This window comes from Podarcis pityusensis (assembly GCF_964106645.2).
Source record: "Podarcis pityusensis genome assembly, chromosome: W".
Classification (NCBI taxonomy): Eukaryota; Metazoa; Chordata; class Lepidosauria; order Squamata; family Lacertidae; genus Podarcis; species Podarcis pityusensis.
The window spans coordinates 15,786,882-15,807,421 of record NC_138045.1 but is presented as its reverse complement, the minus strand read 5'-3'; the positions used below and the strand labels follow the sequence as shown (position 1 = coordinate 15,807,421).

At 45.6% G+C, this 20,540-nt stretch overlaps 1 protein-coding gene and 1 pseudogene across 2 annotated transcripts in view; one reads left to right on the top strand and one right to left on the bottom strand.

The window, feature by feature from the left end:
* Positions 1-20,540, top strand: part of LOC308467778 (uncharacterized protein) — a 624,927-nt gene that overhangs the window by 312,636 nt on the left and 291,751 nt on the right. The window lies entirely within an intron of this gene.
* LOC308467634 (inositol polyphosphate 5-phosphatase OCRL-like) overlaps positions 13,332-20,540 on the bottom strand; it is a 56,316-nt pseudogene continuing 49,107 nt past the window's right edge. The window contains exons 10-13 of the transcript in view: positions 15,273-15,357; positions 14,444-14,571; positions 13,531-13,642; positions 13,332-13,447 (exon numbers count right to left, since the gene is read on the bottom strand). The product of the transcript in view is annotated as an inositol polyphosphate 5-phosphatase OCRL-like (transcript). The remainder of the gene's footprint in view (positions 13,448-13,530; positions 13,643-14,443; positions 14,572-15,272; positions 15,358-20,540) is intronic.

The window sequence follows — 20,540 nt, the reverse complement described above, 5'->3', positions numbered from 1 at the left end:
CTAAATTTGTCTGGCAGGGCAAGAAGCCTAGAATAAAATTTAAAATATTAACAGATGCAAAGGAACGAGGTGGATTTGCCCTGCCAGACTTTAAACTTTACTATGAATCAGCAGCTTTTTGCTGGTTGAAAGAATGGTTGCTTCTTGAAAACACTGACATTTTGGATCTAGAAGGGTTCAACAATGTATTTGGATGGCATGCATATCTGTGGTATGATAAGGTTATAGCACATAAAGCATTTAAAAATCACATTGTCAGGAAAGCATTGTTTAATGTCTGGATAAGATACAAGGACTTATTGGAAAATAAAACTCCAAGGTGGCTGTCACCGATGGAAGCAAAAGCTCAGAAAAAGCTCAATATGGAGGCCAAATGGCCAAAATATTGGGAAATTCTGGAACAAGACGGAGATAGACTGAAATTGCAGAGTTTTGATAAATTAAAAAACAAAGTGCGAGATTGGCTTCATTATTATCAGATAATGGAGGCATATAAGTTGGATAAGAAAATTGGTTTCCAGGTGGAAAAATCAAAATTAGAAACAGAACTTTTAGAACCCAAAACTAAGATTTTGTCAAAGATGTATAACTGGCTGTTGAAATGGAATACTCAGGATGAAATGGTGAAATCTGCTATGATTAAATGGGCACAAGATGTGGGACATAACATAATGATGGCTGACGGGGAACAGTTATGGACCATAGGTATGAAATTTACGGCATGTAATGCCTTAAGAGAGAATATTATGAAAATGATGTACAGGTGGTACATGACCCCAGTCAAGCTTGCAAAAATTTATCATTTACCTGATAATAAATGTTGGAAATGTAAAGAAACTGAAGGTACATTCTTTCACCTTTGGTGGACGTGCCCAAGGATTAACGCTTTCTGGAAAATGATATACAATGAACTGAAAAAAGTATTTAAATATACCTTCTTGAAAAAACCAGAGGCCTTTCTCCTGGGCATAGTCGGTCAATTGGTGCCAAAGAAGGATAGAACTTTTTTTATGTATGCCACAACAGCAGCAAGAATACTCATTGCAAAGTATTGGAAGACACAAGATCTATCCACTCTGGAAGAATGGCAGATGAAGTTGATGGACTATATGGAACTGGCAGAAATGACTGGCAGAATCCGAGACCAGGGAGAAGAGTCGGTGGAAGAAGATTGGAAGAAGTTCAAAGATTATCTACAGAAATATTGTAAAATTAATGAATGTTAGAACGATGTTGGATAGAAATTAAGTGGTTTCCAGCTGTAATGCTTTAAGGGAATATGAAAAATGGGTTGTTAAGAGGTAAAAATCTCTCGTTACTATTTTAAGACCAAAGATTAGGACAAATAAAGAGGGTAAGGATTTGCTGAACCAACAAACTGAACTGGAATACAAAAAAGGGAGGTATGAGGAGGTCCGGGAAACAAGCTAAGGAAAAATAAGCAATGGAAAAATTGAGTGGTTTTTAATCATTTTTATTTTGTATTTTTTTTCCCATTTGTTACTGTAATATTTTAAAAAATCTTAATAAATATCTTATAAAAAAAAAAGAGAGAAGACAGGGAGTCTTTGCGGCATAGCCATAACACAAATACGGGTGGCCTAAAAGTTGCAGGCAGACCCGTATCATTTCACACACTACTTTGGCTGCAGGACATCGTATCAACAAGGAAAGGAGCATTTGGTGTTGTTGCATCTCCTTGGGTATTTGTTGATTTGTTGCCACGAGGGGTTGTAGTTGTGGAGGTATAGTTTGATGAGGTTTCTGGTTATATGTTACCATATGTTACCATAAAGCACCAATGCTGCAGCAAGCAAAGGCTCTAGCAGCTCAGCCAGCTGCTTGTGGCTGGAAAGCCAGACAGGATGTTTGTGACTGTTGCCATGGGAACAAAGGGGGAGTCCATTCTGTACTGAGCACCGGATGTTAGCTCAGTGTGTGTGTGTCATATGACCTGTACTGGATGTACTTGGGAGGAGTTTCTCCTAGCTGTTGTTGAGTGCAGACATGATTCTCTGTACTGATGTAAGAGGCAGAAATAAATGATGTAAATAGTTTTCTGTCTGCTTCTTTCCCCTCCCTGGGGACACCAAAGGGGAGAGAGGAAGAACGGTGTGTTCCTCTCATACATCTGAGAAGAATCGCCGGACCTCGCCTGCTTATCAGCAGAGGTTGGGAGACGCGGGGAGGTCGAAAGGAATATCTGCCGGTGCCTACGCTGTGGCACATTCATCTGATCCAGGCAGAATTCCAACAGTGGCAGCCTTCGGATGGTTGCGATTCATCGAGCATCTGAATGAGAGGCTGGTGGATTGTCCTCCTCTGCTCCAAGGAGGAAGAGAAGCGTCTGAAAGATGCCAGAGGCTCCACAGACAGCTGGTGGAAAGAAGAGGTGTTTTCCAGAGCAACAAAGTTCAAGGTATGCTGCATTTCGGGCTAAAAGAGTGAACGCAGGAAGATTAATTCCCTGGTTCACGGAGCTGCGTTTCAAAGAAAACAAAAGCTCCGGAGGAAGAGGCCTGCAGCTTGAAGGCTGAAGCCTGCATTCCACAAATTTTTGTGGTAGATAAGATGTCCTACTGAAATGCATTGTTGCTAGGCAACGGTCCTGGAAAGTTACTGGCAAAGGGGCTGGACTCTGACTGTAAGCCTGGGAAAGCGAAACAAAACCAGAGAATGTTTTGGCTACAAGGTTTACGAGCTCTTGGAAGGGACTTTTCGATAGCAGCCTGAGTTTAGCTGCCAGGTGCAAAGAGCGTAAACACTTTGCAGTTTCCTGCGTGAGAAAGACAAAAACAACTGTTGGATTTTACAGTTTGTTTGACAGTCTGAGCTGGAGGCTTGGCTTCAAGATGGATGCCAAGAAAGGGGGAGGTTTGCCTTGCCCACCTCCCTTAACCGATGACAATTATTCATCTTGGTCTGTAAAGATGAAGGCCCTGCTGCAGAATCAGAGGCTTTTTGATGTAATTGAAAACCCCATCCCTGCAGCACCAACCAGAGGTTGGGAGTCACGAAATGTAAGGGCCAGGACTGCTATAATTCTGTGTGTCTCAGATGATCAGTTGGTGCATGTTCAGCATTTAGAAAATGCGAAAGAGGTATGGGACACGCTGCGTACAACGCATCAGAGAGATGCTGGTTCTTCAGCGTTGCTGTATTTTGAGAAATTGACCAATCTGAGACTTGCGCCTGATGGAGATGTTCAAGCGCACCTGACAGAAATGAAGTTTCTGCGTAAACAGATGGTGGAACGCAATTTCCGTCTTCAGGAGGAAGTGTTTTGCTTCATGATGATAAACAGCCTTAGCCGCACCTACAAGGTTGTTGCCAGTCAGCTTGGTTCCCTACCTGCCGCGCAGCTGACCGCGGAGAGAGTTTGTGCTGTGGTCCTGAATGAACACGACAGACTTGCTGCACTGGAAGAAAAAGACAGGGGGAGGGAAGAACAGAGTTCTAATTCCCCCACTGCTGATGCTACTGGAGAGCATGGTGTAGCATTGAGTGCTGTCCGATGCTACAATTGTGGACAGACTGGGCATCTACAGCGAAACTGTAAGAAGCCGCGCCAGTCAAGAGGAGCAAAGAGCAGCTCTACGAAGCCTCAGGCGTCAGGCAAAAGCCGTACCAAGTGCCAGGTGAAACCTGCAAAGGCTATGATGGCGAAAGGAACCACGCCAGATGTTGGGAACTCGTTCATAATTGACACGGGTGCAACGGTTCACATGTGCCCGCACAGAGGACTATTTTCGACGTTGAAGAAGCAAAGCTTCACTGTGAAACAGGCCAACGGTCAGGAGTTGGAAGCGACTGGATTTGGGACTGTGTATCTTGAGAGTCTGAACTTGACTATAAGTAATGTTTACCTGATTCCAGAACTGAGATTTAATCTGCTGAGTGTGTCGCAGATTGCAAAGAAAGGACTGAAACTGTCCTATGATGCTAAAAGCTGCAAGATCTACAAAGATGGAGAACTGTTTCTTACTGCCAAAGAGAAAGATGGACTGTATTTGTTGACTTTTGCTCAGAGTGATTACATGAAATGTAATTCTTCTGTTTCTGACGAAATCTCTCTTGCAGGTGTGACCAGTCTGAGCACCAGGAAGGTGACTAAGACGAAGAAGGTCGACAGAGCATTTCAGCGGGTGTATGCTGATGTGATTGGTCCTCTAGAACCATCTAGAGGCGGTGCACGATTTTACCTTTTGTGTGTGGATTGTTTCACTAATTATTCTTGGGTTTATATGATGGAGAAACCGCAAGAAACTTTAGAAAAGTTTCAGGAGTTTTGTGACAAGGTTAAAAATATGCATGATGCTAACATTGATTGTCTTTTCACAGATGAGAAGCAAATTTTTCTGTTACAGAAGTTTCAGAAATTCCTGGATGGAAAAGGGATAGACCACAAAGTGGCAGTTTCGCAAGAAGCGTGGAACAGGGGGGTCTGTGTAAAAGTGAACAAAGAATTGCAAAAGGGGATGAATGCGCAATTGCTGAGTTCACATTTGCCACATGAATATTGGGCCGAATCGCTAGCGTCCTATCTTCATGTGTGGTTGAGAAAGGTCTCAACAGAGTTGGGATGTTCTCCTTTTGAGAAGCTGTTCAATAGAAAACCTTCTGTTGCCTATTTTAAGGTTTTCGGGTCTCATGTGAGAACAGAAGCTCCAGGTGGAGTAAAGAATGCCAGAGGCATTTTTGTGGGTTATGAAAAAGGTCTCTACAGAGTAATTTTGTCTGAATCTGGTCAGGTGATTCTCACAAAGTTCCTAGAGAGTGCTCCAAAGCAAGAGCGGATAGTACAGACATTTCCCACAGGAAACGATTCAGATGATGATGATGATGAATTTGATCTTATTGAGTTCAGTAGTACTGATGATGACAGCGATAGCTCAGACAGCTCAGTTGTCACAGTCATTGAGAGGAAATCTCACATAATGACTAGACCCTCAGAAGAGGAGGATGAACCATTGATTAAGCTTAGTACTGGTTCTCCAGAGAGTTCAGAGGCTGAACCAGAAAGCAGAGAAGAGCAGCAACTTTTACGTAGGTCTGAGAGAGCAACGAAGGGTGTACCACCAAAGAGGTACTCAAAAGAGTTTGCTAACTTAGCTGTTGCATGTGTTGCTATTGTTAACAACTCAAAGCAGGTTGAAGCAGTGTCAAAGTCAGAGACAAAGACACAACAGAGAGTAGCAAGCCAAGGTAATGCAGAGGCACTCATTCCTTGGAAGCCAGACAACCAGAGAGGTACATTGGTTAAACCAGTGGCGGGTAGTTCCAAGGGTGGAACTGAAACAACAGGGGAATGTTATAAATATAACAACTGTTTGTTTTCTTCTCTGGATGACGCTTTGCTCGCGGCACACATTGATACTTTAGGGGGAGTATGTTACCATAAAGCACCAATGCTGCAGCAAGCAAAGGCTCTAGCAGCTCAGCCAGCTGCTTGTGGCTGGAAAGCCAGACAGGATGTTTGTGACTGTTGCCATGGGAACAAAGGGGCAGTCCATTCTGTACTGAGCACCGGATGTTAGCTCAGTGTGTGTGTGTCATATGACCTGTACTGGATGTACTTGGGAGGAGTTTCTCCTAGCTGTTGTTGAGTGCAGACATGATTCTCTGTACTGATGTAAGAGGCAGAAATAAATGATGTAAATAGTTTTCTGTCTGCTTCTTTCCCCTCCCTGGGGACACCAAAGGGGAGAGAGGAAGAACGGTGTGTTCCTCTCATACATCTGAGAAGAATCGCCGGACCTCGCCTGCTTATCAGCAGAGGTTGGGAGACGCGGGGAGGTCGAAAGGAATATCTGCCGGTGCCTACGCTGTGGCACATTCATCTGATCCAGGCAGAATTCCAACAATTTGTACCCTAGGTGCCCACTCACACACAAAAACAAATCTCCCTGCAGCCAACCAAAGACCACCAACCAAACCCTAGGTCACCCCCCAACCTCTCTCACCACCAAGGAAATGCAACAAGGAAATAGTAAGTGAACCCACACAAGTGATGCTGACACAAAACCCCACACATACAGGGGAAACTCGGGAAATTAGAATATCGTGGAAAAGTTCGTTTATTTCAGTAATTCAACTTAAAAGGTGAAACTTCTACTTCTCAGAGGTCAAATATTGCTCTGTTTGCAATCCTTGTTTTGCTGATTTCATTTCATATTCTAATTTTCTGAGATTGTTAATTTGGGGTTTTCATCAGCTGTACGCCATAATATCACAGTCATAACAAATAAAGGCTTGACATATCTCGCTTTGCATGTCATGAGTCTATCTCATATATTAGTTTCACCTTTTAAGTTGAATTACTGAAATAAATGAACTTTTCCACGATATTCTAATTTTCCGAGTTTCCCCTGTACACTAAGTAGAAGAGAAGCATTGCCACCCGACCCCACCCTCCCCCTCTTTCCCCCTCTGTTCTTCCTAACCCAACACTGCATGCAACACTAATGTCTCACAACAAATGAAACTGATCTGTAGAAAACACAACTGGAAAAAAGAGACAATGCACCTTTTTTTGTAAACTAAGAAATCTTTAATCATTTGTTTGTTTATTTATTTATTTATTATTTAAAACACCAACAAGGAAAGGAGCAGGAAGGAGTTATCCAAGATGATCGTGGCCTTGGAGAGAAAGCAGATGGAGGGAGAGCTTTGAATCAACTAATTTGAGAATGCTGGTGGGACCTTCTTCACATCATGTTTACTCCGTTTCTGAAATTTGCAGGCAGCCGATGCTACAAGGACAAGTAGCCTGCAGGGCTGGGAAGCAGATTACACCAATTGTTGGAGGAGAACAACAGCATCTCTTATTATTATTCAGCATAGCAATATAGAGCTTCCAGGAACAGAGGCACTCTACCTCTGAAGCCCACAGCTAGAGGAGAAGCAGCAGGAGTGGGCTACTGCTTGTGAGTTTGGACTAGATGGGCTTTTCCTCTGATCCAGCCAAGCCACTTCTGCCTACAAAGGAGGTGGAGTTGCGGGCGACTGAGGGAATCCCCGGCCGTGTCAGCCCCTGGACAGCCAATCGCTGGCTCAGGGAGCGTGACCAGCCCTATTTATTGCCGCCTACCTCGTAGCAAATCGTCACAACTTTCTGGGTATTGGCGGTTAGGCATTGGTATTGGTATTGTTCTGTAGATGGAAGAGGGGAGGAAGCGCCATCACCTGCCCCGCATATTGAAGGGTAGTCCGATAAAGGATTCTGGGGGGCGTGGCCCTGTCCGAAGCCTATGGAGGTGAGGGCCTAAGGCACGCCCCTGAGCGGTGACCTGGGGGGGGGGGTTCCGAGTTGATGTGCATCAGCAGGACTCCCCCTACTGGTGGTTAACCCTTCCCGGACCTCAAGCGGACGGGCTGAAGCTGGATAGTCGGTTAGGACCAATGCCTAAGCCAATACCGCTCATCACCTGTAACCAATAAAGTTGTGGCCATATTTAGCCCATTAACCTTAAATAATTGTGTCATGTGTCTTTATTTCCACTTTGGGGGGGGGGCGGGAACTCGCCACGCAATAGGGCTCTTTTTGTTTTTTTATGCACCCACAGACCCCAAACGGCTCTCCACAGGAACACAGTGGTGCATCTCATGTATGGGGGGGGGGGGATTCCAACACTCCCCCCACCCCCACCCCCAGCAAAGGAAAGATAAGGGAAGCATTTCCAGCATTTAAAAGAGCCCTCAGCATAATGCTGTTAGGACAGCAGCCCTGCCTGGAGAGCAAAGGGGGCTGCTAGGAAGGTTGTCAAAGCATCAAGGCATAGATGAGCCAAAGAATGCAATGAAAACTCTCTTAGAGCCAGAGTGACTGACAGGAAGACTGACAGAATGCCTGTCTGTTGCAGCTGATGGCTGAAGAGTTGAGAAACGGAGAAGGGGTAGAGAGAGGGGGGTGTATAGTGGCTAGAATTCTGGACTAGGAGGACCTGGGAGATCCGAGTGCAAATCCCCACTCAGTCATGAAGTGCACTGTTTGATGTTGGGTCCAGTCACTCTCATCCTAGCCTGCCTAACAGGTTTGTTGTGAGGGGAAAAACAGGGGGAAAGGCAAGCCATCAATGCCACCTTGAACTGCTTGGATGAAAAGTGGGCTATGAATGTAATAAAAAGCATCCCCAAATAATGATCATGGAAGGTACCCTGGGGATCATCTAGTCCAACCCCCTGCAATGCAGGAATATGCAGCTGTACCTTATGGGAATCGAACCTGCAACCTTGGTGCTATCTGCAGCTCCCTCTAACCAGCTGAGCTGCAATGAGATTTGAGGGAGAATGGGAACGCGGGTGGGAAGAGAAGGTAAGCTGTTCAGGAAGGGGTTAAATTCCATGGGGATGCTGGCCGTGTGGGGGACCCCAAGCCCTCGCCCCAGAAGATTAAAAAAAAGAAGCAGAAGAAATCCTACTTACAGATTCACGATGCTGGCCATCTCTTCAGGTGAAATCCCCTCCTGTTTAAAGTCAACTGCTTTAAAATGCTCGCACAACACTAACTCTGAACCTTGCCTCTAACCCTATTGCTACTCCTCTCTGTCTAAAATATATAGGAAAATATGTGCACAAAATATACAAATGAAAATGAAATGATAAAGTGAAAGCAAAGCAAAGCAAAGTCTACACCTATCTCCCCTGTTGGTCCCTCGCTTGCTTGCTTGCTTCTCCGTCCCAGTTCAGCCAACTCCTCCCAACTATCCCACGACGGGGATGTGTAGCTTCTGTCTTTTCTACAAGCAGCACGAGATGTCACAAAGATGGGCAGGACACTGTTTCCTTGACAACCCATCCAGCTTGACCCTGAACTAATCTCCCCCCTCTTTCGTTGCCATGTTTTCTCCCTAACCTTGGGACACCTGCTGTTTGCAGCTTTACGAACCACTTTTTATCACAAACAGGTTCATACATTTTCTGGCAACGTTTCTCAAGAGAGGCCACCCAAGCAATTCACCACCCACAATTTGCGGATACCGCTATGCCATCATATTGGCATCAGGTGTTTTCCAGGCCAGTGAATGTCAGCAACCCCTTCTTCTAAAGCTGCTTCCCCAGTTTCATCCAAAATAGAAAGAAATGCCATTTGGTAGCCCATTGAGAAGCTTTGGGAAGTAATGAAATACATTTCTGAAAGTTATTTATGGATGCACAAGGTCACCACATCTTTGCTTAAGGTGAATGGAAAGGAACATTTCTCCAGGCGGCACAGCACTGTCCCCGAATCTCGTCCGCTGCTTGGTCATTTCAACAGATTGTGTGTCTTAGTAAGATTTTGTACATTTCTTAGTAAGATTTTGTACATTTCAGAAAGCTTTCCCTTGCCTTCAAATGAATTGCATGATTTTTCAAAAACTTATTAATGCCCCGTGCTTTTACTTCTGGTGTGGTAAAAAGTTGCAGAATCTGGCTATCATTTAAAGCAGTGTAAGATTCTGGTTTATGTTTCCCCTCACATTTGGTGACTAGGTAGGGATATGCAGTTTTGTGTTTTGTTTTTTGAAGAGTTCCTAAGGAGTCCTGCTGCTTCTGAGTTTTATTTTGGGGGTTGTTGTTTTTGTTTACAAAAAGGTAATCCAGTTGTAACCTTTTTCTAGGTACAATTCTGTACATTCTGGTACTACCTGTTCACTCATGGTCCCTCCAAATCCCTTTGTTTCTTTTAGCAACGTGTCCTTGTGTATCTGCATAAGCTTTTCAAAGCCTGCTACCTTTGCTTACAGAATTTCTCCTTGGTCTGACTCTGTGGAAGGCACCATGCTATTCCCCTTTAAATTAGCCATTTCGACAGAAAACATGAGACCTGGAATTTTGCTCTTGAATTGATTTTTGGATCGCCTGCATGCCAAGCACATACTTCTCCCACTGGGCCAGCACCCTTCCTCAGTGACTGAGCTCTCATTGCACACAGCCATCCAGCAAGCAAAAAAATGTTCTTGTTAGAAGGGCAGAGTGGGGAGCAAGAGATTCAGGGGCCGGTTTTAGACCCACAGTGCTCGGGTTTATTCTGTTGCCTGCTTGACATTGTGCCTCCTTCCCCCCTACCTTTTATTCCTATGAAAGTTTCACAATGTCGCTGCTTGGGATTCTGGATAATCTATGGTGGTTTTTTTCAGTTTTTTAAATTAATTTTCCAAAAAATTTTTAAGACAAACAATCAAACATACATCCTAATTGTAATTAAACCAATCTTGATAACATTGTTAAGTGACTTCCTCAAATCCCCCTGGTTGAATTTCATTGTATTTCATTTTAACAGTTTTCCAAAATCAATCTTCTCAAAAAAAAATTTAACTTGATCACTTCACATCTTTCATTCTTTCTAATCTAGCTTGAAACATCTTAATTCCTATCCTTACATATTTAAATCCTAAGCCTATCTCATATTTGCAAGATTTTCCAATTAGGTTATCTTGACATATTTAGCTAAATAATCTTTGAATTTTGTCCATTCTTCCTGGTACTCCTCCTCCTCCTGGTCGCGGACTCTTCCTGTCAGGTCGGCTAGCCCCGGGATGTGACTAGATGCTTGTAATGTATGCCAGCCAATCTGGCACAAGTGGGTAGGGTTGCCATCCGCCCGGAATTGCCGGGATTTGGCCGTTGGAAACAAGTGTCCATGCGGGAAACGCTTGAATGTCCAGGAAAATCCAAATGTATAGCAATTCTACACGTGGGGAGTAGGGACGCAAGCGCAAATCAGAATAAAGCAAAGGCTGGGAAAGTTCAAACAGAAACCCACACACACACACTATTCCTCAAGATTTGTGTTTAAGACACAGGATCATAGAATTGTGGAGTTGGAAGGGACACCGAGGACCATCTAGTTCCGTTATTCTCAATCAGGGGTCCATGGCCCCATCCCTTGCCTCCCTCCAACTAATTTTCTCTCATTTTGGCATGGCAATAGCATACATTTTATGGGCGGTCTTCTTGTTTTTAGTATGCCTATAATCCTTTGCTTATTACCCCACATTTTGTTCAAAAAATTGCTTTGCAGAGGTAACTACCATAGAGCTATCAAATTTTTCAAAAGTAGGGGGTCTGCGGCTTGGCTTTTGAAAAATAAGGGGTCCTCAGTAATCAGCCAATTAGGAACCACTGATCTAGTTCCATCCCCTCCAATGCAGGAATAATGCAGTTGGCCTATACAGGGATCAAACTTATGACCTTGGCATTATCAGCACCCCGCTCTGAACATCTGCGTCACCTTCAGAGTTGTTGTTGTGGGAGCTGTAGTTCACCAAAGTAAATATTGAAAGGATCCTCTTTTCACATCAAGGACAGACCATGCCAAATATCTACCTTATGCACAAAATTGACTCCCCAAGCTCTTCTTGTGTTTTAAGACGCTGGGATGTGGGGAGCTGGAAATTCCACTGGGCGGGCAGAAGCCCCTTTTGTGACTCAATTGAGCTCTGTCTTCAACCCCAATTTTAGTTTGGAAAACTCCTCCCTTTTCCTTTAACACACTCCCCTCCCCCCACTTTCCTTCATTCCACTCTTTTCCCTATCGAAAGCAATTTCTAATGTCCACTGCCAGGACCAGCTGAGGATGTTTTTGCTTGAGGCAGAAACACCCTGAGCCCTGCCTCTGCTTCTCCTTTAGGAAAGGAGGCTGGAGAGGAGCAGGTTGTGTTGGCGAAACCCTCACAAGGGCCTGACCGTGGTCACAACAGTGGCATGGCTGCAAGCATGGTGCTCTATGGACCTTGATCTGCCCCCCCTTGAGCCAATGGCCTCGCAACGCCTCATGTGCAGGTTGGCCCTGCCAATTCCTAGGGTGCCCAGTTGGATTATTTCAGTGGGGAAGGGGGAAGTTCCCAATCCCGTTCCACTGCTCTCCGCCTCCTTCCCCCCCCTCAAAGTGATCCATCTAGCCTCCACTCCATCCCACTTCAAATGAAAATAAATAATAAAAGAGCTCCCATCCAGACTCTGCAGTCTCCATAGCTGCTCTCAGAGCTCCAGTCTCCTTTGGTCATTTTGGGGACTCCCTTGAGAAGAACAAGTGGACATCTAGGAGTTGCTGTTGGTGGTGGTGGCGGCGGGAGCAGGGCTCAGCTCCTCCTGCTCTTAAGTGTGCTCTGCTCAGTTCTGCAGCCTTATCCCTTGGCACCAGGTGCACATATGCTCTCATAACCCCCTCAAGCCAAGCCCAGTTCTTTTTCTTCCTCTGCTCTCCCTCCTACCACTGAGCCCTGGAGACAAAGCTTAATGGGGAGAGGGGAGGGCAGACCTCCCCTCAAGAGTCTATGCAATAATTCGCAGCCAGCTGCTGCTGGGCTGAAACTTGCAAGCTGCAAGCAGTATGAGGAAGGAGAGCAATTGAGAAACACCTTGGGGAAGCAATGTAGCCCTCTTTCTGCACCTGCAAGCCTTGTTGTGAAGAGCGAAGTCAGATTCCATGGTATCTGCACGACCTGATGCCCCATGCAGCACCCCCTCTCCACAGCCTCTCCCTCATGTGTGCTGCGAGGGCCCAAGGCGGCTACATTTGGAAAGTCTGGCTGAGCTTCAGAGCAGTGGAGAAACCAGCAAAGGCAAGTGTAGCTCCCCTCCAAACACCAGAACAATCTCTGCACAACAGATCTTTCATTTTGAAACAACCGTTTCCCAATAAATTAAGAGTGTGTGTGCACCAAGTACAGGAACCCAAGACAGAAAAGCAGAAAGACAAAGTTGCAGAACTTGGGGTCGGGTGGGGAGCCCAACCCAACCCAGCTGTACCCACTGCCTCAGCTCCCCTCCTGCTGCCCAGCCTGCGCCCCCCTCCTCCCTGGTCCCTTTAGGCAGTGCTTAGTGTTTCATGAAGAATGAACACCCTAGAGCTCTACTTGGCAGAATGGGGAGAGATAGCTGAACAATAGAGAGCAGGCTAAGGCGTACGTGGGCCACAGTGGCTGCCCTGCCCCTTCTTGATGAGCATCAAGGCTGGGGGGACAGAGAAAGAGGTCCTGCAATCCCAGGACAGGCCAGGAATCCTTATGCCTGGTACCCACCAAGAGTAGCACATGCTCAGCTGCAGCAGAAGAGGAGAGCGTGGACTACTGCGCAGGGACTGAGAGCAGCAGTGGTGGTAGTAGGATGGGCAGGGGAATGACTGTCCTCCAACAGGGTCCCTCCCCAAGCACCCTGAACCTGCTGCCAATGCCCTGGAACCATGTGGAAAGCCAAGTGTGCAACCGTGTCAGGAGTCAAGAGGAAAAGGTGGAAAGGGCGAAGCACAGGGAAGGGAGCTGGCACATGGCAAGATGGCACAAGGGGAAGGGCAGGCACCAGAGAACAGAGGCTGGGCCTTGCCTCTTCCCTCCCCACTTCGTCTCCAGTCACGCTTGGCACCTTTCGTAGTCATCCGCCCCCAGCAGGAAGCCCAGGAGGAAGCCGATGGCACTCGGCAGAAGGTTGGGCAGAGGCCGTAGCAGGAGGCTGGCGAAGAGGGTGGCTGCAGGGAAGCGAAAACATTTGCATGAGAGGAGGCGGGAGCAGGAGGAAGGCCAGCTCCCAGCCAGGACAGGCAGGCCTTACCTAGCATGTTGCCACTGACGTTGCTGCTCTCAGAGTATTTCAGCAGCTCCCGCAGGAAAGCCACCACGAAGCAGAACACGTTCTGGTGCGACCGCGGCAACTGGCAGACCACCGGCAAGACAGGGAGGGGCGGTTTGGAGTTTCAGTGCAGAGCTTTGCTAGAGGAGGGGCATGGATCACTAGCACGGTGTACTTGTTATGTTTGCAGGTTTAGACCTGGCATAAAAAAAAGAATGTTTAAAATGGTAACCGGACTAGAACTCTGCTGGAAACTTTGGGGAATAATACAACTGTAGAGTCGGAAGGGACCACGAGGGTTAACTAATCGAACCCCCTGCAATGCCTAAGGTGGGGCTTGAACTCAGGACACTGAGATGAAGAGTCTTATGCTCTACCAACTGAGATATCTTGGGGGAAGGGCCATTGCTCTGCTTTTCATGCAGAAAGTCTCAGGCTCCACCCCCAGCATCTCCCAGGAGGGTAGGGAACATCCCTTGTCTGAAATCCTGGAGAGCCACTGCTTGTCAATTTCGACAATACTGAGCTAGATGGCCCAGTATATGGCCGCTTCCTGGGTTGGAAATTCAAGCGAGGTTCACTGAAACAGGTGGGCTATTGTTACAAGTCCTGGTCAGAAAGCAAAAAGGCAACATGTGCGCACCCCACCCCCCTCCACAACCGAGAGGGATGGTTATCAAAGGAGACATCAGCAACCTCTGCAGTTAACAAGGCTTCCCAGACCAGACTAGCCCTCCTGCCAGTGTGCCGGTTTACTGGCTTTCAGGGATGTTTTAGTGGATTTCCTGTTACTCGCGGCAACATTTGGACTAGATGACTTTGGAAATCCCTTCTGATTCTATGCTTCTGTACACACCACAGACCAGCCAGGAAGAGATGGGGCTCTGGGGCCGACCTGGCGACAGAGGTGGCTGTCATGTGAGCACTCAAGGCAGTGTGGATACAGTTCATAGCAAAGGACTGGTTCTGGCACTGCCTCCAGGAAGATGAGCAGAGCTTCGGCCACCGAGTGGTCACTGCCAGCTATTGACAGCCTGGCAAGGAAAGTGTTCTGTCTTGTTACCTGCAGCCTGCCTCCTTCCCAGGCTGGTCCAAAGCAAGAAGCTTGGTCCTTTTACATCGGGCCCCACCTTGCAAGTTCCCCCTTTTGGCGCAAGGTGGACCTTGAACCCGCAGCCCTGAGATTAAGAGTGTCACGCTCTACCAGCTGAGCCATCCCACTGTAATTATCCCACACCTCCCCTCTTGACGAAGCTGCCTGCAAAGCTGATCTGCCGAGGAAATGTCCTTCTGCAGGCATAGTTTCAATCCAAACAACAAATACTAGTGGTCAACTCCAAAAGTGCGATCAACAAACCCTGCTTGCCAAAGAACAATTGAACAATTGAATTCAAGCTCCTTTGCAGCCATGTCTTTACCTGTCTCCACACCTGACACCACGTATGATGCTAGATGTGGGGCCTGCGGGCCTGTCAAGGTTCCCCACCTCTGCTCTATCTAGCCAGGCTGATGTTTTCAAATGGGGGTTAAAGCTGTGAAGCTTTTGGATGCATGACTGGACTTTACTGTGGGCATTTCATTTTACTGTGTCCCAGAGCCTTAAGGATGGGGTGGCCTAGGAACCTAAGCCACCAGGTATATAAAAGTGAGGTCCACTCCAGCCAAGAGCGAAATAAAACCACCAAGCAGCCCTACTCCCCAACAATGTCCCCCAAAGTGGATACGGATCGTCTCGGGAATGCTGGTGTCCAGGCACTCAATTCTCTCCTGCAGCTCGTCCTGCGTGCCCGGGGTCTGGAAGAGGTCCTCCTGAAGCAGAGTATCACCCATGCGTTAGGAAGGGATGAGATCCATCCTGGATAGCATGCAGAACAATCCAGCCCTGAGGTGCATAATGTGAGGTCGAGGAATGCCACAATGGAGAGAAGCCCATCACCAAGAGAGCTGGCACAAGGGCTGAGAATTGTATCCTGCCTGCTTTCCACAGTAGCATTCCTACTACCCTTCTCATGATTTGGGGCAATGGGAGAGTGAAATCATTCCCCTCGTCTTCTAGTGGCGAGTGTCAGAGAGCCGCTTTGCTATGGACAGACAAACAATGGTTGTGAACACTTGGGTTCTTCTGAGCCGCTCTAAGGAATACCGTATGCTCTAAGGAATACCAAATTCCTCGCGGCGCTTTTAGCAGAAACGCTCAGAGTCCCAGGTTTTTCCAGTGCAGTCTTTTTAATGTGAGCTATATACAGGTATTTAAAAAAAACAGTCCATACAGAGTACCTGCTCCTTAAGGCAAACGAATACTCTCCACCACAGCATCACCATACCACAGCACATCCACCACAACAACAGCACAACCACCACAACCACAACTACTGGTGAACAGGCTTTCCTTTTAAAACAGGTGATAGCCAATCACATTAATCACATTCCTGCTGAATCACTCTGACCCAGCACTTTGTCAGTGTTTGTAAAAAGCAAAAAAAAAGAAGGAAAGGGTTCTGACCTCCCTTTATCTCCTCAGTCTCCTTGTCAGCACAAAAAGAGTCCACGAGAATATCCTTGCAGAGTTTTATTCTTAAAAGTCCTTGTGCAAAACACGACTGAATAAGAATACACACCAGCACCAACCAACCCAAACACCAGCCTCAGCACCAAACTAACATTTCTCACTTTATATATACAACCTGCTGCAAGCCGCTGAGTCATGCTGACCCAGCTTTATTCGCATTAAAGAAACAGCGGCCATTTTAGCCGTGACACCCCTTCTGTTTCTTAAATGCGAAAAACCCCAACAGAAACGATACATACATACATTATATACATAAACCCAGTTTTGTCATTAATTCATTATGGCATGTTGCTGGCAAAGGCTTGGTAAACAAATCAGCAATATTATCTTGTGATTAACAATACTCCAGTTTGATCACCCCATTCTGTACACAATCTCTCACATTCGCATGACGGATAGCAATATGTTTTGATGCGGATTTCATTATTTCCGAGCCCGCTAATGCAATACACGATTGACTATCTTCATACACTTGGATAGGCAAATCTACTTTACAATCTAGATCTTTTAGTATCTGTATAAACCACAAGATTTCGTTGCATGCTAGTGATAGGCTCCCATATTCTGCCTCACAGGATGAGGTTGCAACAAATCCTTGTTTCTTTGACCTCCATCCAATTATGGCATTGGCAAACATCATAACCATTCCACTTGTAGATTTTCTAGTAGCTACACAGCTTCCCCAGTCCGCATCAACAAATACTTCTAGTTTTTCATCTTGTGTAATAGATATCTTTAAACATACATTTAATGTCCCCTTTAGATATCTGATAAGCCTTTTCAAAGCACACCAATCGGCAGTACTGGGTTTAGATACACGTTGGCTCAGAACATTTGTAGCACATGCAATGTCTGGCCTTGACCACTGGCTTAAATACAACAGTGATCCTATTTTTGAGTGATACAACTCAGGCTGATCAAATTAATCATCACACACTGTCTTTGGGAAATCTGGTGTCATGGGAGTCTGAACTGGCTTGCAGTTTTCCATGCCGAACTGCTCTATCAAATGAAGAATTTTCTCTTTCTGACTCAATAGGAAGCTTCCATTAGCTTCCTGTCTTACTTCTACTCCCAAGTAATTGCTTACAGGCCCTAAGGCTTTAAGCTTAAACCTCTTTTCCAGTTGACTTGTGAGCTTCTGGATCTCATCTGTGGAACTCCCTGCTACAAGCAAATCATCAACAAAGACTAAGAGCATTAGGTATTTCTTGCCTGTCCCCTTGGTGTACAGGCATGGATCAGCCACACTCCTTTTAAAACCAAGTTTTACAAGAGCTTCATTTAAACACTGGTTCCAACACCTTCCACTTTGAGACCGTAAACAGCTTTTTTCAAACGCCAGACTGCACCATTCTCCTCTTCAAACCCAGGGGGTTGTCTCATTAACACTTCATGGTCTAAATTTGCATGCAGATATGCAGCATCAACATCAAAATGGTGCACTGATAATTGTCTTACAGCAGCAATGGAAAGCATTAAACGAAAAGTTTCACTCTTTACAGTGGGAGAAAACACTTCATCATAACTCTCCCCTTTAATCTGAGTGAACCTCTGGCTACTAATCTGGCTCGAAAACGTGGTTCCCCAGATGCAAGGGTTTTCCATTTGTAAAACCACTTGCATGACACCACTCTGCCACTAGGTGGCGGCATTATGACCTCAAAGACTTGGTTATGTTTAAAAGAGTCAATTTCTTCTTTCATGGCTTGTTGCCACAAAGCACGTTCTCCAGGGGGTAAGTCTAAGACTTCATTATAACTTTGTGGTTCCACACAACTCACATTGCATACTCTCACTCCTCCTAGGGTCAAACGCTGAGGAGGTACACCCTTGTTTGAACGTTTGGAGCGCCTAGGCACAATTACTTCTTCTTCCCCCCTTATCTCTGGCTCTTCTTCCTCTTCCGCTAGAGAAGAAGTATTATCTATTGCCACATCTTTTGGGGAAATCTGTGCCTCCTCCTCATCCTGCTCCTGTGTTGCCAATGGCTGAGAAGAAGCCTCTTCTCTTACTTGCAGAGGCAGTAGGCAATCTGGGTTGGCATGGATCGCAGTCCATCTGTCCTGGTCAGCAAAGTCTGCGCTTCGTGACAGAACCACGCGTCCTGGGTGTAAATTGAAACGTCACCCTTTCCCATAGGACTGATATCCCACAAAGCGCAGTTTCTGCGCTCTAGCGCCCCCTTTCTGGTGCTGAGCTTTGGGGATATTTACATGTGCCCAAGAACCCCAGTTCTGGAGCATTTTCCACTCTGGTTCTTTCCCAAACAACACACGATAAGGAATATCTTTTATAGAGCTTGACCAGGTTCTATTAATCAAAAAGTTTGCTGTCAGAAAAGCCTCGCCCCACAGTCTATGGTTGTGACCCAATCCTGCATCCACTAGCAGGCAGTCCTTTACTGACTGTATTACAGCCCCACGTCTTTCACACAGACCATTTTCAGCAGGGCTATAAGGGTTAGTCAAGCAATGAGTGATCCCCTTACGTCGCAACCATGCCCCAAATTGTTTGTTCAGAAATTCTCCGCCCCTATCTGTTTGCAACTGCACAACAGGGCGAGCGAAGAGCTTTTCAGCTTGGGCAACCCATTCTCTGAATGTGGGGAAACACTCAGATTTCTGCTTTAACAAAAACAACCAACTAAAACGTGATTTGTCATCTATTACCAGAAAAGCATATCTGGCGCCCCCTTCAGTCTTTTGTGGAAAAGGGCCTATCACGTCACAATGGACAAGTTCTAAAACCTCTTTAGATACTCTGTCACTTTTAGAAGCCACAGGCTTCCTCTTAGATTTGGCCATTTTACATACATTGCAATCTAGGAAACAGTTACAGCTATTTACTTTTAGGTTCTTGCACACCTTTTGCATCTCTGAAAGCACACGGAAATTGGCGTGACCCAGTTTTCTGTGCAGTTCATGTATACACCCCTTATGAACTGGCAAATTATCCTGAACCACCTGGGCTGCTTTAACAGGCTTGTCCTGCATTACATATAACCCATTTTCCAACTTTGCATGGCCACATACCTGAGTTCCATTCTTTATCAGACAACCATCCTGTGTGAACTTAACACTATACCCTGCATTAATCAAACAGCTTACAGACAGTAAATAATAGTCCAAACTGCTGACAAACAGAATCTCTGGTAGAGTAGTGTTCAAGCACTGCAGGAAACATGTTCCCTGGCCATCAATCTTGCTTCTACGACCATCAGCAAGATAGATTGAGTCTTTTCCATCGGCTGGCTTCTCCAGGGTCTTAAAGTCCTCCCGACTATTGCAGATAATCCTGCTGCTGCCAGAGTCCAGCAACCATGTTCCTCGAGGTATCTTTCTCTCCTCTCGAGAAAATGCAGACACAAACTGAGCAGAACGTGTGTTCTTCTTCCCTGAAGAGAACCCCTTCTGCTTACGGTTCTGCATTGATTGCTGTCTCTGCTCCATGTCGTCTCCTGGAAGTCTTGCCCTGCATTGACGTTGGAGATGCCCGGGTTGGTTGCATCTATAGCACCTCCTCACTGCCATTGCCAAGTCTAAACCTTGGCGTTGCTCCATTGGCAGATTCTGCTGCTGGCCCCCTCGACTGTAACTCCTCTGCTCTTGGAGTTCAGCCTGTCTATCTGACCTTCTTTCTGCTTCTTCGGTCAATCTTCCAACCACATACTCAAGGGTCAGATCTCGGGGACGCATACTCTCCATGCTGTTAATCAGAGGCAACCAGCTTTCAGGCAAACTTGAAAGGATAATGTAGGTTTGGTCAGTCTCATCATAACGCTTACCTCTCTGTTGTAGTTGAAGAAACAGAGATTTCAGCGTTTGAAGATGAGTTGCCAAACTCTCACCTTCTTTCATAACAGTCCTGAACAGCTTTCTGGTCAGAGAAATTATAGTTCCAGCAGTGACTGGCAGAATCCGAGACCAGAGAGAAGAGACGGTGAAAGAAGACTGGAAGAAATTTAAAGACTATTTACAGAAATATTGTAAAATTAAGGAATCTTAGAAGGATGTTGGATAGAAACTAAGGGGTTTTTTTTAGCTGTAATGCTTTAAGAGATATGAAAAAAGGTTTGCAACTGGGTAATTTCAATGGTAAGGATTTGCTGAATCAACAACTTGAACTGGAATACAAAAAAGGGAGGTATGAGGAGGTCCGGGAAAATAAGTATAAGGAAGATAGGTTATGGAAATTTAATGTCCTTTTAATTGTTTTATTTGGTATGTTTTCTTTTATTTTTTACTTCTTTGGTTATATTTTTTTTAAAAAAACTTCATTCTTTTTCTTTCTGTATTCTGTATTTTTTGTATTTTTTTTTTTTTGAAACTTTAATAAATATCATTTAATATATATATATATATATATATATATATAGTTCCAGCAGTTTCTCTGACATGCATTGCCCTTAATAAATTCCAGC